Source organism: Lacerta agilis, chromosome 13 (assembly GCF_009819535.1).
Source record: "Lacerta agilis isolate rLacAgi1 chromosome 13, rLacAgi1.pri, whole genome shotgun sequence".
NCBI lineage: Eukaryota > Metazoa > Chordata > Lepidosauria > Squamata > Lacertidae > Lacerta > Lacerta agilis.
In genome coordinates this window covers 22564284-22574877 of record NC_046324.1, presented here as the reverse complement: position 1 = coordinate 22574877, position 10594 = coordinate 22564284, and the positions used below count along the sequence as shown (strand labels likewise).

Genomic DNA, 10594 nt, shown 5'->3' with positions numbered 1-10594 from the left:
TCAGTGCCCTTTTGAAAAGTACAATTCCTAGGGTGTTTTTTGGGGGAAACCATGACTGTTAGGTATAAGAGTGCTTGAAAGGGATGGGGTGGGTGTGACCTTGAACTCTGAGCCTGTTGCTTCCCTGAATGGAGGAAGGAGTGTGTGTAGAAACTAGCCTACTGTACAAAGGCAAAACCTGCATTGGTTGCCACGCCCACTTTTGCCTCTGGCCCCACCCACCACTGCCATGTGGACCCTGGAAGTTTGCTCAGAAAGGAATATGGCCCTCAGGCTGGAAAAGTTGCCCCATGCAGACAGCTGCCTTGTTCCATTGAAAGATGGCGTCCTCTGTTGGTCTCAGTTACAGGTGGGTAGCCGTGTTGGTCTGCCATTTTGTTTTGTCTGTTGGTCTCAGTCACTTGCTACGTGGCTCTTAAGAAAAACTAATATCGGAACCATATGTTACTGTTACAGAATCATAGAACTGTAGAGTTGGAAGGGACCCTGAGGATCATCTAGTCCAACCTCCTGCAATGCAGGAATATGCAGCTGTCCCATATGGGGATTGAACCTGCAACCGTGGTATTATCAGCACCATGCTCTAACTCACTGAACTATCAAGGATAGTTTGCATTGTTATTTTTTTATTAACAGCTTTGGGATCCGACTGAATGAGAAGCTGCATAGAAATACAATCAATCAATCAATCAATCAATCAATCAATTTACTATGTTTACTTAGGTATAAACATTGCATTTAATCCTAACTGCTTAATTGCAGGATTTAAAGAGCATGTTCCTTGTCAAAGATGATATGGATTACACATTCCCACTGGGTATGATGTCCAGCAGTTAATCCTAACTATCTTTTGAAAACACATTGAGTCAGCAGAACATTCCGAGCTTTCTGGAAGGCAAAAGCCAAATCTCATTAGATTCAGGGACATTGATTTGGTTGGTAGTGACAAATCTGTGAGCAAAGGAAATATGTTTTTCATGTAAAAACACTGAGAATTATTCCTGCTTTGCAGTGATAGATAGGATTTTATTTAACTCCTACTGTTTCTTCAAAGGGCACTCTAGTGAGTAAATTAGGCTTGTTAATGGTCTCAAAAATAGCTTGTGTCTTGTTGCAAAGAAATATATTGCATTTCAGCAAATATATCATATTTCTGAGCCCTTGCATGTACTCAGAGGTAGGAGTTGTAATTGCTGAACTCAGACTTACTCCAGGTCCAGTGAGATTCTAGGATACAATTCTTCCAACTCAAACTTCACTTAGAAAAGAAAAGAAGGAAGGAAGGAAGGAAGGAAGGAAGGAAGGAAGGAAGGAAGGAATGTGGTATTCCATTCTGACTCTCTTACTTATGTGCCAGATCAGAATAGCTGGGTGTTGTCAAGAAGTGTTCTGAATGAAACCCACATAAATGTAGGCCTACCTCACTCTCTTCCTGCAGCCCCTCATCAAATTCTGACCCTGAGGCATTGCAGCAGAGGGTGCAATCCTGTACTCTAGATATGCTAGGTGGAGAGTTTTAAAATTTGGAAGAAGACTCCCCAACACCAGCTTATCCCAAAATGATGTCTCCCTGCTTTATAACGGTGTAGCACTTCACAAGCATATATTTACTGCTGCTGTAACTCTATGAGCAGAAGTGCCAATATGGTGATGGAGGAGCAGATTTCCTCCACAATTTGTTGTTGTTATTATTCATTTTATTTAACAGGGTCGGTACCCTGCTAACCCTTAAAAGCCTCCAAGAGCCTTGCATAGGATATAAAAATATGCATTTTAAACCCTGATGAAATTAGATGCTAAAAACAAGTTTATGCCAGAAGTTCATAGGATCTCAAGTTGTTGTTGTCAAGTTACTTTTTAAATTTATTTATTTATGTGTTCCATTTATATCCTGCTCTTCATCAGCTCCATTGGTCCCTGGTCTAACTGCATCTTAACACACAATACAACTGTACACATTTTAGAATAACTAACACGCTGGTTAAGTAACTGGTCCCAAGCTGTTAAGGGCTTTATATGCTAATAGTGACACCTTGAATTTGGCACAGTAACAAATTGGCAGCCAGTACAGCTCTTTGAGCAGGGGTGTTATAATAATAGATATGCTGTTATATGCTAACAGGACCTCACACCTGTCTGCAACACTGTTGCAGCATTCTGCCTTAGCTGTGGTTTCCAGATCGAATCTCGCAAGGGAAGCCCCACATAGACACCATTACAATAATCCAATCTTGAAATTGCCAGCGCCTGCAGTACTGTGGTTATGCCAATAGTGTCAAGGATATAAATTGCAAAACAGGCCTGGTTCCTTGTGACATAGTTACCGCTCTCTCTGCACATTTGTAAAAAAAAATATTTATTTATCTATTTTATCACATTTATATCCCACTCCTTTGTCCAAGGAGCTCAAGGTGGTGTCTCTCTCTCTTTCCTCATTTAATCCCCACAACCACCTTGTGAGGAAGGTTAGGCTGTGAGGCCCAAGGTTGTCCAGCGAGCTTCATGGCTGACTGGGGATTTGAACCCTGGTCCCCCAGGTCCTAGTCTGATACTCCAACCACTGCACCACGCTGGCTCTCTACATTGTGTGCACAAAGGCACATTTAAGAAACTGATCCCGTCAATGGCTGCTCCAAAGCTTCTGGGGCTGCATGAAGAAGGTACTGAAAGATCCTTTACCCACAATGCTTTGCACCATCAGACGAAGCCGCCTAAAAATTCTTGGCTGCTGTTCCTTGACTTGGCAAATGGATAGTCTGACTTCGCATGTGGCAGCCACATGCTGCATCTCTGGCGATCAACACTCCAGCGTCTCTTGGCTAGCAAGGCACGGGATCAAAAAGGAAAAAGTGGACAGACTTCAAGCAGAAGCTAAAAGAGCCATGCTTTTCTGATCGATGGCTCTGGCTTCTTGGAATGAACAAACAGTGAATGCTGGTCAACCTCCAAGAACACTCAGGGCTTTTTCTTTTCATTAGAACAAAGTGAGAATTTCATTGCTAATCAAAATAGTCTTGGATTCCGCAGAGCCCAAAGCTTGTGCTACTGGGTTTTGTTTTATTGCACCGATCCCTCTGCCGCATCCACCCCCGCCCCTAATTATGCCTGCCCCAACTGGAAACAAAGCTGCAGCATAGTCTTTTGAAGGCAACAGACCCAGTAGCTAGCGATTGCTGCAATCTGTATGTAAAGTGATCCCAGTGTGGTGATTCTTGAGCTTTGTCTTCTTATGCAGAGTGCTTCCAGATTGAGAGCTTCAGGTGTTACCCATCCATCAATGCTCTTCTGGTGTGAATCGCAGGAAGAATTGCAGCTGACCACCTGCATTTCATAGGCTCCAGTCATATAAGCTAAACAAGCAATAGCTTAGGGCCCCACTCTCTTAGCCCCCCCCAAAAAACCTAAAGAAACAAACATCTGAATGTATATTTCCAAAATATAAGATAAAAAAAATAAAACCTACGCACAGCAACAGTGGTTTGAGTTGTGTAGGCTCCTATGATGTAAGGAATGGGCCTCAACAGCAAGCCGGCTCCCTAAAATATCACTGGTTTAACAATTACTTTGATAAAATACATATTTTGTTATGTGCAAATGGCTTTAGATACCTATTAGGTCCATAAATTACCATACAGCATATATTCAACACAAAAAGCAGCAACAATTTGTTGTTGGCAAAGGACAGCTGGACATACATTACCTTCAGTAGCTTAGGGCCTCATCACATCTAAATCCGGCCCTGGCTTTTAAAGGTCTCTGTAGAGAAAGGACTGTAGTGAACAATAAAAAGATGGTTGGGGTAATTCAGGCCACCTTCACACCATGCATTTCAAGGACCATGATACCATTTCAAGCTATGATGACTTTCCCCCCAAAATTCTGGGTGCTGTAGTTTGTTAACGGAGGACTGAGAGCGGTTGCAAAAAAATATCCCCCTCCTCCTGCCCGAGCTACAATTCCCTGTGTGGTTTAACAATCTATCCTCCTTCACAGGGAACTTAACAAACAGTAGCTCCCAGGATTTTTTGAGGGAAGGCATGCCTGTTTAAGCAGTATTGTAGTGCTTTAAATGCAACACCCATTGAATTCAACACAGCTTACTTCAGAATAGACACGTAGTATTGCCGAACCAAAACTTGGGATGTGCAAATTTGTCAACTTCAATTTCTCTCTTTTTCCAATCTTACGTTCAAGTTCTTTGCAATTCCATGTCCATTTTTTGATTTTCTAAAGAAGTCGTAATGAAAACTCAACAACATTTTATTGCAAATTTCCCAGACATAGCTGGGATTCAGCAGTCAGAAACAGTGGAAATCGCTGAAAAGTCCGGGAAAATCCAGGTGCATGGCAACCCACATTGGAGATGTAGATTTTGGCAAATTTCCTTAAAAACAGCTCAAAAACTTCATGTTTTAAAATTTTGCATAATGAGCTCAACAACTCGGAAAACAACAACAACAAAAAACAACAACAACCCCTCAACAACAACTTTTGAGTCTGGACTTTCACTTTTTGAAATACTGTATGGCAATCCTACCTAATATACAAATTTCTATTTGCCATTTGGTCTAGCATGCCCATTTTTGCAAAACGATTTGCCTATACACAATGCACTTTTTGTGCTTTTTAAAAAAACTAATATAATCTTTTTTAAAAATGTCAACTTTACCCCAGAATATGCATTTTTGGTACACTTGAGTGGAGAACTGCACTGAAGATTTTGGAGAGCAGAGAAATTCAAATGAAGGCTGTGTTTTGGTTTGCATACTGTTACAGAAAGAGTGAATTGGTAGACTCGTCTTGAAATGCCAACGGAATGACTACTGGTAATTAAAACACACACACTTCCCCAGTGGTTCTGTTGAAGATGACATTGACCCGCATTCCAAACTGAGTTTCTGCCATCATCTGAGATTCTCTCACCACCTAATTCTTGCTCTGCCTGATCAACCGTACAGCGTGTCTGTATACAACACCACTTGGGGGGAAGGGGAAGGAATTCAATGCTTGGTGACATTTCATCTGCCATTTTATTCCCTTGGCTGTCCGCCTTTCTTTCCATGATACTTGCTACTTCCTTTGGGAGCAAACACTTGCTTCAATTTCACACTTCCCGAAAAGAGCCATGTGTCAACATCACTGGACGAAAAATATTCCTTTGCTGATGTCGACACCCGTTGTGAGATCCTGCAAGGGGGAAACTGTCCTTGAGAAATGGAGTTGCAATGGAAAGTATTTGCAAGGGGTTTCTTGAACTCTCCAAGGTCCAACACTTTTATTTTATTTTATTTTTTTGCTGACAGGGCTCCAAATGCAGACATTCAGCAAGGGAAGCACACAGCTTCTTCCAAATACCACAATGGGGGAAAGAGGAGAGCCAGTGTCGTGTAGTGGTTGAGAGTGGTAGACTCATAATCTGGGGAACCGGGTTCGTGTCTCCGCTCCTCTACATGCAGCTGCTGGGTGACCTTGGGCTAGTCACACTCCTCTGAAGCCTCTCAGCCCCACTCACCTCACAGAGTGTTTGTTGTGGGGGAGGAAGGGAAAGGAGAATGTTAGCCGCTTTGAGACTCCTTCGGGTAGTGAAAAGCGGGATATCAAATCCAAACTCTTCTTCTTCTTCTTCTTGCTGAATTTCTGTCTGACCTGCAGTTCTTAATGGAACACATTTTTCTTTATTAAAGCACTTTTAGAGCATGCAGAACCCTTGTCATGCATCATCTCAGGAATCCTTGCAGCTGTTCTACAAAGCATAAGTGAATGTACAGCAAGCATGGTGGAAAAGGCTCAGTGGAAGGTTGGTATGAATTTTGAAAATTGAATGGGAAACCCAGTATAGAATATATAGAAGTGTGGGGAAAGGGGTAGCGGAGTGGACATGTTTCCTGATGAGATAAATGGTTGCCATATGTCTGGAATTTCCTGGACATATCCAGAATAGTGCATTCATCAGCAGCATCTGGAAAATCTGGACATATGACAGCCCATCTTGGCAGTGCTGATCTTCCCTGTTTTCCCTTAAAATAGCTCACTGTTTGAAAGATGGCAACCCTAAGATAGAAGGTGTATTCAGGCCACATGGTAAGCAAAAATGCCAAGATGTGTACGCAAAAAATGTAGGCAAGACCTGTATGCAAAAAAAAGTACAGTAGGCAAAGATGTCAAGCCCTGGAACCACAGTCATCACCAAACTTCATTTGCCGGGACACACAAATGTTTAATCAGTGCATGGGCTCCTTTATATTGTGAGGTACAGGGACGTAGCAAGGTAAATTGGTACCCGGGGGCAAATAATTTTTTGTCAACCCCCCCCCCCCCCGGCATGGGAAGGTCAGGTGGTACCCGGTGCAGAAAATTTCTTGTCAACCCCCCCATTGATCCCCCCCTGCAAAAATGGTTTTACGTTATTTCATATTTTCTTACAAAGGAATAATAACAAGTAATAATAATAATAAAACTTTTATTTATATCCCACCCTCCCCAGCCAAGGTCGGGCTCAGGGTGGCTAACATCAGATACATAACATTGGTATAAACTCAAACAATAATTAAATTACCTCCTAAAAACATCTCAAAATCAAATTAAAGTCTAATTAGATGGCTTTCCACAGGGTTAGGGTTGGGAACAGTAAGTGCTCCACTGAACTGAAATTTCAGCCTTCATGACATAGGAAAACAGCCAAGTGAACAGCTATTTTGGTGGAGGAGGGTCAAGATATTAACCGATATGCCTGAAATTTCATATATAGCTATATAATCCCTAGTATAGTAAGATAAGACCTTCGGAGCAGGCATTAAAAAAAAATTCCAAAAAAATTCAAATTCCCCCCCACACCCTTGATAATTTGTCACCCCCTCCATTATGGAACACGGGGCACACCGCCCCCTCGCCCCCCCTTGCTACGCCCCTGGTGAGGTGCTATTACACATCTACACCACACACCCAAAGCAGGGAGCAGGTGGCGCTGTGGACTAAACCACTGAGCCTCTTGGGCTTGTTGATCAGAAGGTTGACAGTTTGAGTCTGCATGATAGGGTGAGCTTCCGTTGGTCTGTCCCAGCTTCTGCCAACCTAGCAGTTCAAAAGCATACCAGAGAAAGTAGATAAATAGGTGCCACTGCAGCAGGAAGGTAAATGGCATTTCCATGCGCTCTGGTTTCCATCACAGTGTTCCGTTGTGCCAGAAGTGGTTTAGTCCTGCTGGCCACATGACCCAGAAAGCTGTCTGTGGACAAACACTGGCTCCCTCAGCCTCAAGCGAGATGAGCGCCTCACCCCATAGTCACCTTTGACTGGACTTAACCATCGAGGGGTCCTTTTCCTTTTACCTTTTACGTCTAAAAGCACTATTACAGTCCTTTAGCAGTCATAACTTCCACCAAAGAGTCTTGGGAACCTTGGCTTGTTAAGGCCGCTGAGAATGCTATTCCCTCCACAGAGCTATAATTTACAGAGTTCCCTGGGAAGAGGGATTGATTGTCAAAGCACTCTGGGAATGGTATCTCTGTCGGGAGAATAGGGGCCTTCTAACAGCACTCAATACACTGGACAAGCCACATTTCCCAGGATTCTTTGGGGAAGTCACAACTGTTTAAAGCGATATGTTACTGCCTTAAATATTTGGTGCAGAAGGGGCCTAAAAGCAGACTTTCCCCACTGAAAATGGGGAAAGAGTGAAGACTGAGCACTGAACGACCATGAGAATGGCAACATTGGGGGCAGGGCTCCCATGTTTGTAATAATGGAGCTGGTTGTGAACTGCAGTGTGGTAGCAGCATTACGTTTTTATGTATATAGGAAGATTTTTTCATATTGGTAAGATGGGAAGCAAACTATATTTTATTATGCTGTCCTAATAAATTTATTTTTCTAAAAAAAGGTTATGCAGAATAGGCCAGTGTCATTATCCCCATGTTGCAGCTGAGGGGCTATAGCACAGAGATATTAACTTTATGCCACCTACTGAGTTTGTGACAGAGGCGAGTTTTGAACCTGCGAAGAAAGTCTCCACGCAGTAGGCAAAGATGCCTACTAGAGTTACCACCAAATTTCATCTAAACCAAAATTTAAAAGCAAAATAGGAGACCCTTGCTTAAGAGACAACTTGAGGAACTTTGAAGAAGGCAACCAGCCTATCGATAAGACCAGTAAAATCCCTCAGGCAGGATTCCACATGTCGCTCAAAAATCTACATTTCTCACCAGAACAAAGATAGATGTTGTTTCATAAAATGAGGAGTCTCTGATGAAGCTTTTCCTCCAGAGACCAAGGAGAATAACAAGAACTCCTTCTGATGCCTTTGACAATCATTTTCAGAATTAACTCTCTGCATGTTGCTAGATGGGTCACTTGAAGGACAAGGCCCACTTTATTTGATGGAGATTATATCTGAGATACAAAGGCAGAGCAGGACTTGATAACTGTTTAAAAAGCAATAAACTCATTCACTTGGTGAGACAGAGCACAGCACCCTGGGGTAAACTCTGATTGTACTGTATTATCTCAGCACTGAATTTCTTTGCAAATGTCAAGTGTTATGAATATTAATAGTTCCTTTATGTTTTAAGCATCTCCAGTTATTACTATTCCAATTTTCTGTGATTACACCAAAAAGCATCTACTCATGTATTTAGTCTAAGAATGACAGGCGCTATTCAACAGAATACTTAGAAGTTTTGGAAATGATCTCCTCCTCGGGCCCTTACAGGACCTGCAATGTATTCTTGCTGAACTATTTCCAGATAAAAAGGAAATGCAGAGTGATAACATGGCTCCAAGTGAAGAAAGCTCTTGTTTAATTTTGGGAGATGAGCAAATTATAATTGTACTATTACTATAAATAAGAATACAAATCATTATAGTGATATGTTGAAAGAGAAAGGTTTTTGAGGTGGGGCATTTGGCTTCTTACTTGACAGGAAGGACTGGAGCCCACGGTATGGGGGAGGTTTATATGCGCAGAAGGAGGGTGCAGCTTTTAAAGTTCAAGAAAATGTTTTAAAAACTGTTGATCCCTGGTATATGCATCCTTCCAAGTTGAACAATACTGATCAAATTTCCTTGCCACTTTGTTGGTGAGGTTGCAAGCAACATAGAACTTTACTTCACTTATGGTGGTACTGTCCAGAAGTGTCTATTTTTTTTGGGGGGGGGGATGCAACATTTGATCAATCAGATCATCGAACAAAATGTCCTTTTGAACCCAAAAGTGGTACTTCTTTATTACCAAACCCCATAATTTTGCAATTTAATAAATAAGAATTTAATTTTACGCTTGTTAATGGCTGCAAAGTTAGTAGCCACTAGACAGTGGAATTGTCTTGTTGTGGAACTCTGTGAAACTTGAGGTCCAGATTTGAGTTTTAATACTCATGGACAAACTTGCCACTTTGCAACAAAGATATTGAACAGTTGGAAAAAGCACTACTTTTTATGCAACATGGTCTGACTTTATTCACTATGTACAATCAGCTAAACATGGCTTCCACCCTCAAAAACAAAACAAAACCACGGGACGCTATGGAATGATACTTTTGTTCATTGATTTTGTGCCTTTATATAAGAATTCAGAACATAATGGATATTTAATTATGAGTATGATTGGTTCCACACTCTTTGGGGCGGAGGGGAGGGGTTATTTTCTGTTGTTGTTACATTTGTAACTGCTTGTATCTGAAAAATGAATAAGATAGGTTTTGTTTTGTTTTTAACCCACCAAGACCCCAGTAGGATCTCAGTGTACTGCACCATACATTTAAGGAACATTACTTACCCCAGAGAATCCTCTCACAGAGTTGTAGCTTCTATGGACTTTAGATATTTGGTGTGAATGTGCCCAAATAGGTGTGAGATACTTAGGAATGTGTTTCTCAAATGATATGGAAAACCCCTTAGAAGATAACTTGAAGACTCTTTCGCCTCTTCTTGTGCACCGAAATGACTAAGAAGAGAAGGAATAATCACCGTGCCAAGAAGGGCCTGGGACATGTCCAGCCTATTCGCTGTACCAAGTGCTCCTGCTGCTTCCCCAGGGACAAGGCCATTAAGAAGTTTGTCATCTGAAACATAGTAGAAGCAGCCGCAGTCCGAGATATCTCAGAAGCAAGTGTGTTTGACTCATACGTGCTGCCCAAACTCTATGTGAAGCTTCACTATTGTGTTAGCTGTGCCATCCACAGCAAGGTGGTGAGGAACCGCTCCCGTGAGCCCCAGAAGGACCGTACCACTCCACCACGGTTCAGGCCTGCTGGTGTTGCACCAAGACCACCCCCTAAGCCTATGTAAAGAGATGGTTTGAATGATACCAGTTACTACTATTGACACAATAAATTTACAGCTGCTCTTTTTTTTTTTTTTTTAAGAAGAAGATAACTTTACACCAGTGCTACAAAAATGAAACACAGCATAGGAATACAGTATAAGAAAGTGCCTTATACCAAGACTGACCATTGGTGCACCAAGGATAGGCAATGTGACACCCTCCATGAAGCTCCCATCAGCCCCTGCCCGTATAGCCAGTGTTAAGGGATGATGGGTGTTGGAGTCCAGCAACAACTGGAGGGTGTCACATTGCCTACTCTTCATCCGCACTGAA

At 42.1% G+C, this 10594-nt stretch overlaps 1 pseudogene; it reads left to right on the top strand.

The window, feature by feature from the left end:
• Nucleotides 1-9936: 9936 nt before the first annotated feature.
• LOC117056618 lies at nucleotides 9937-10345 on the top strand (annotated as a pseudogene).
• Nucleotides 10346-10594: the final 249 nt, after the last annotated feature.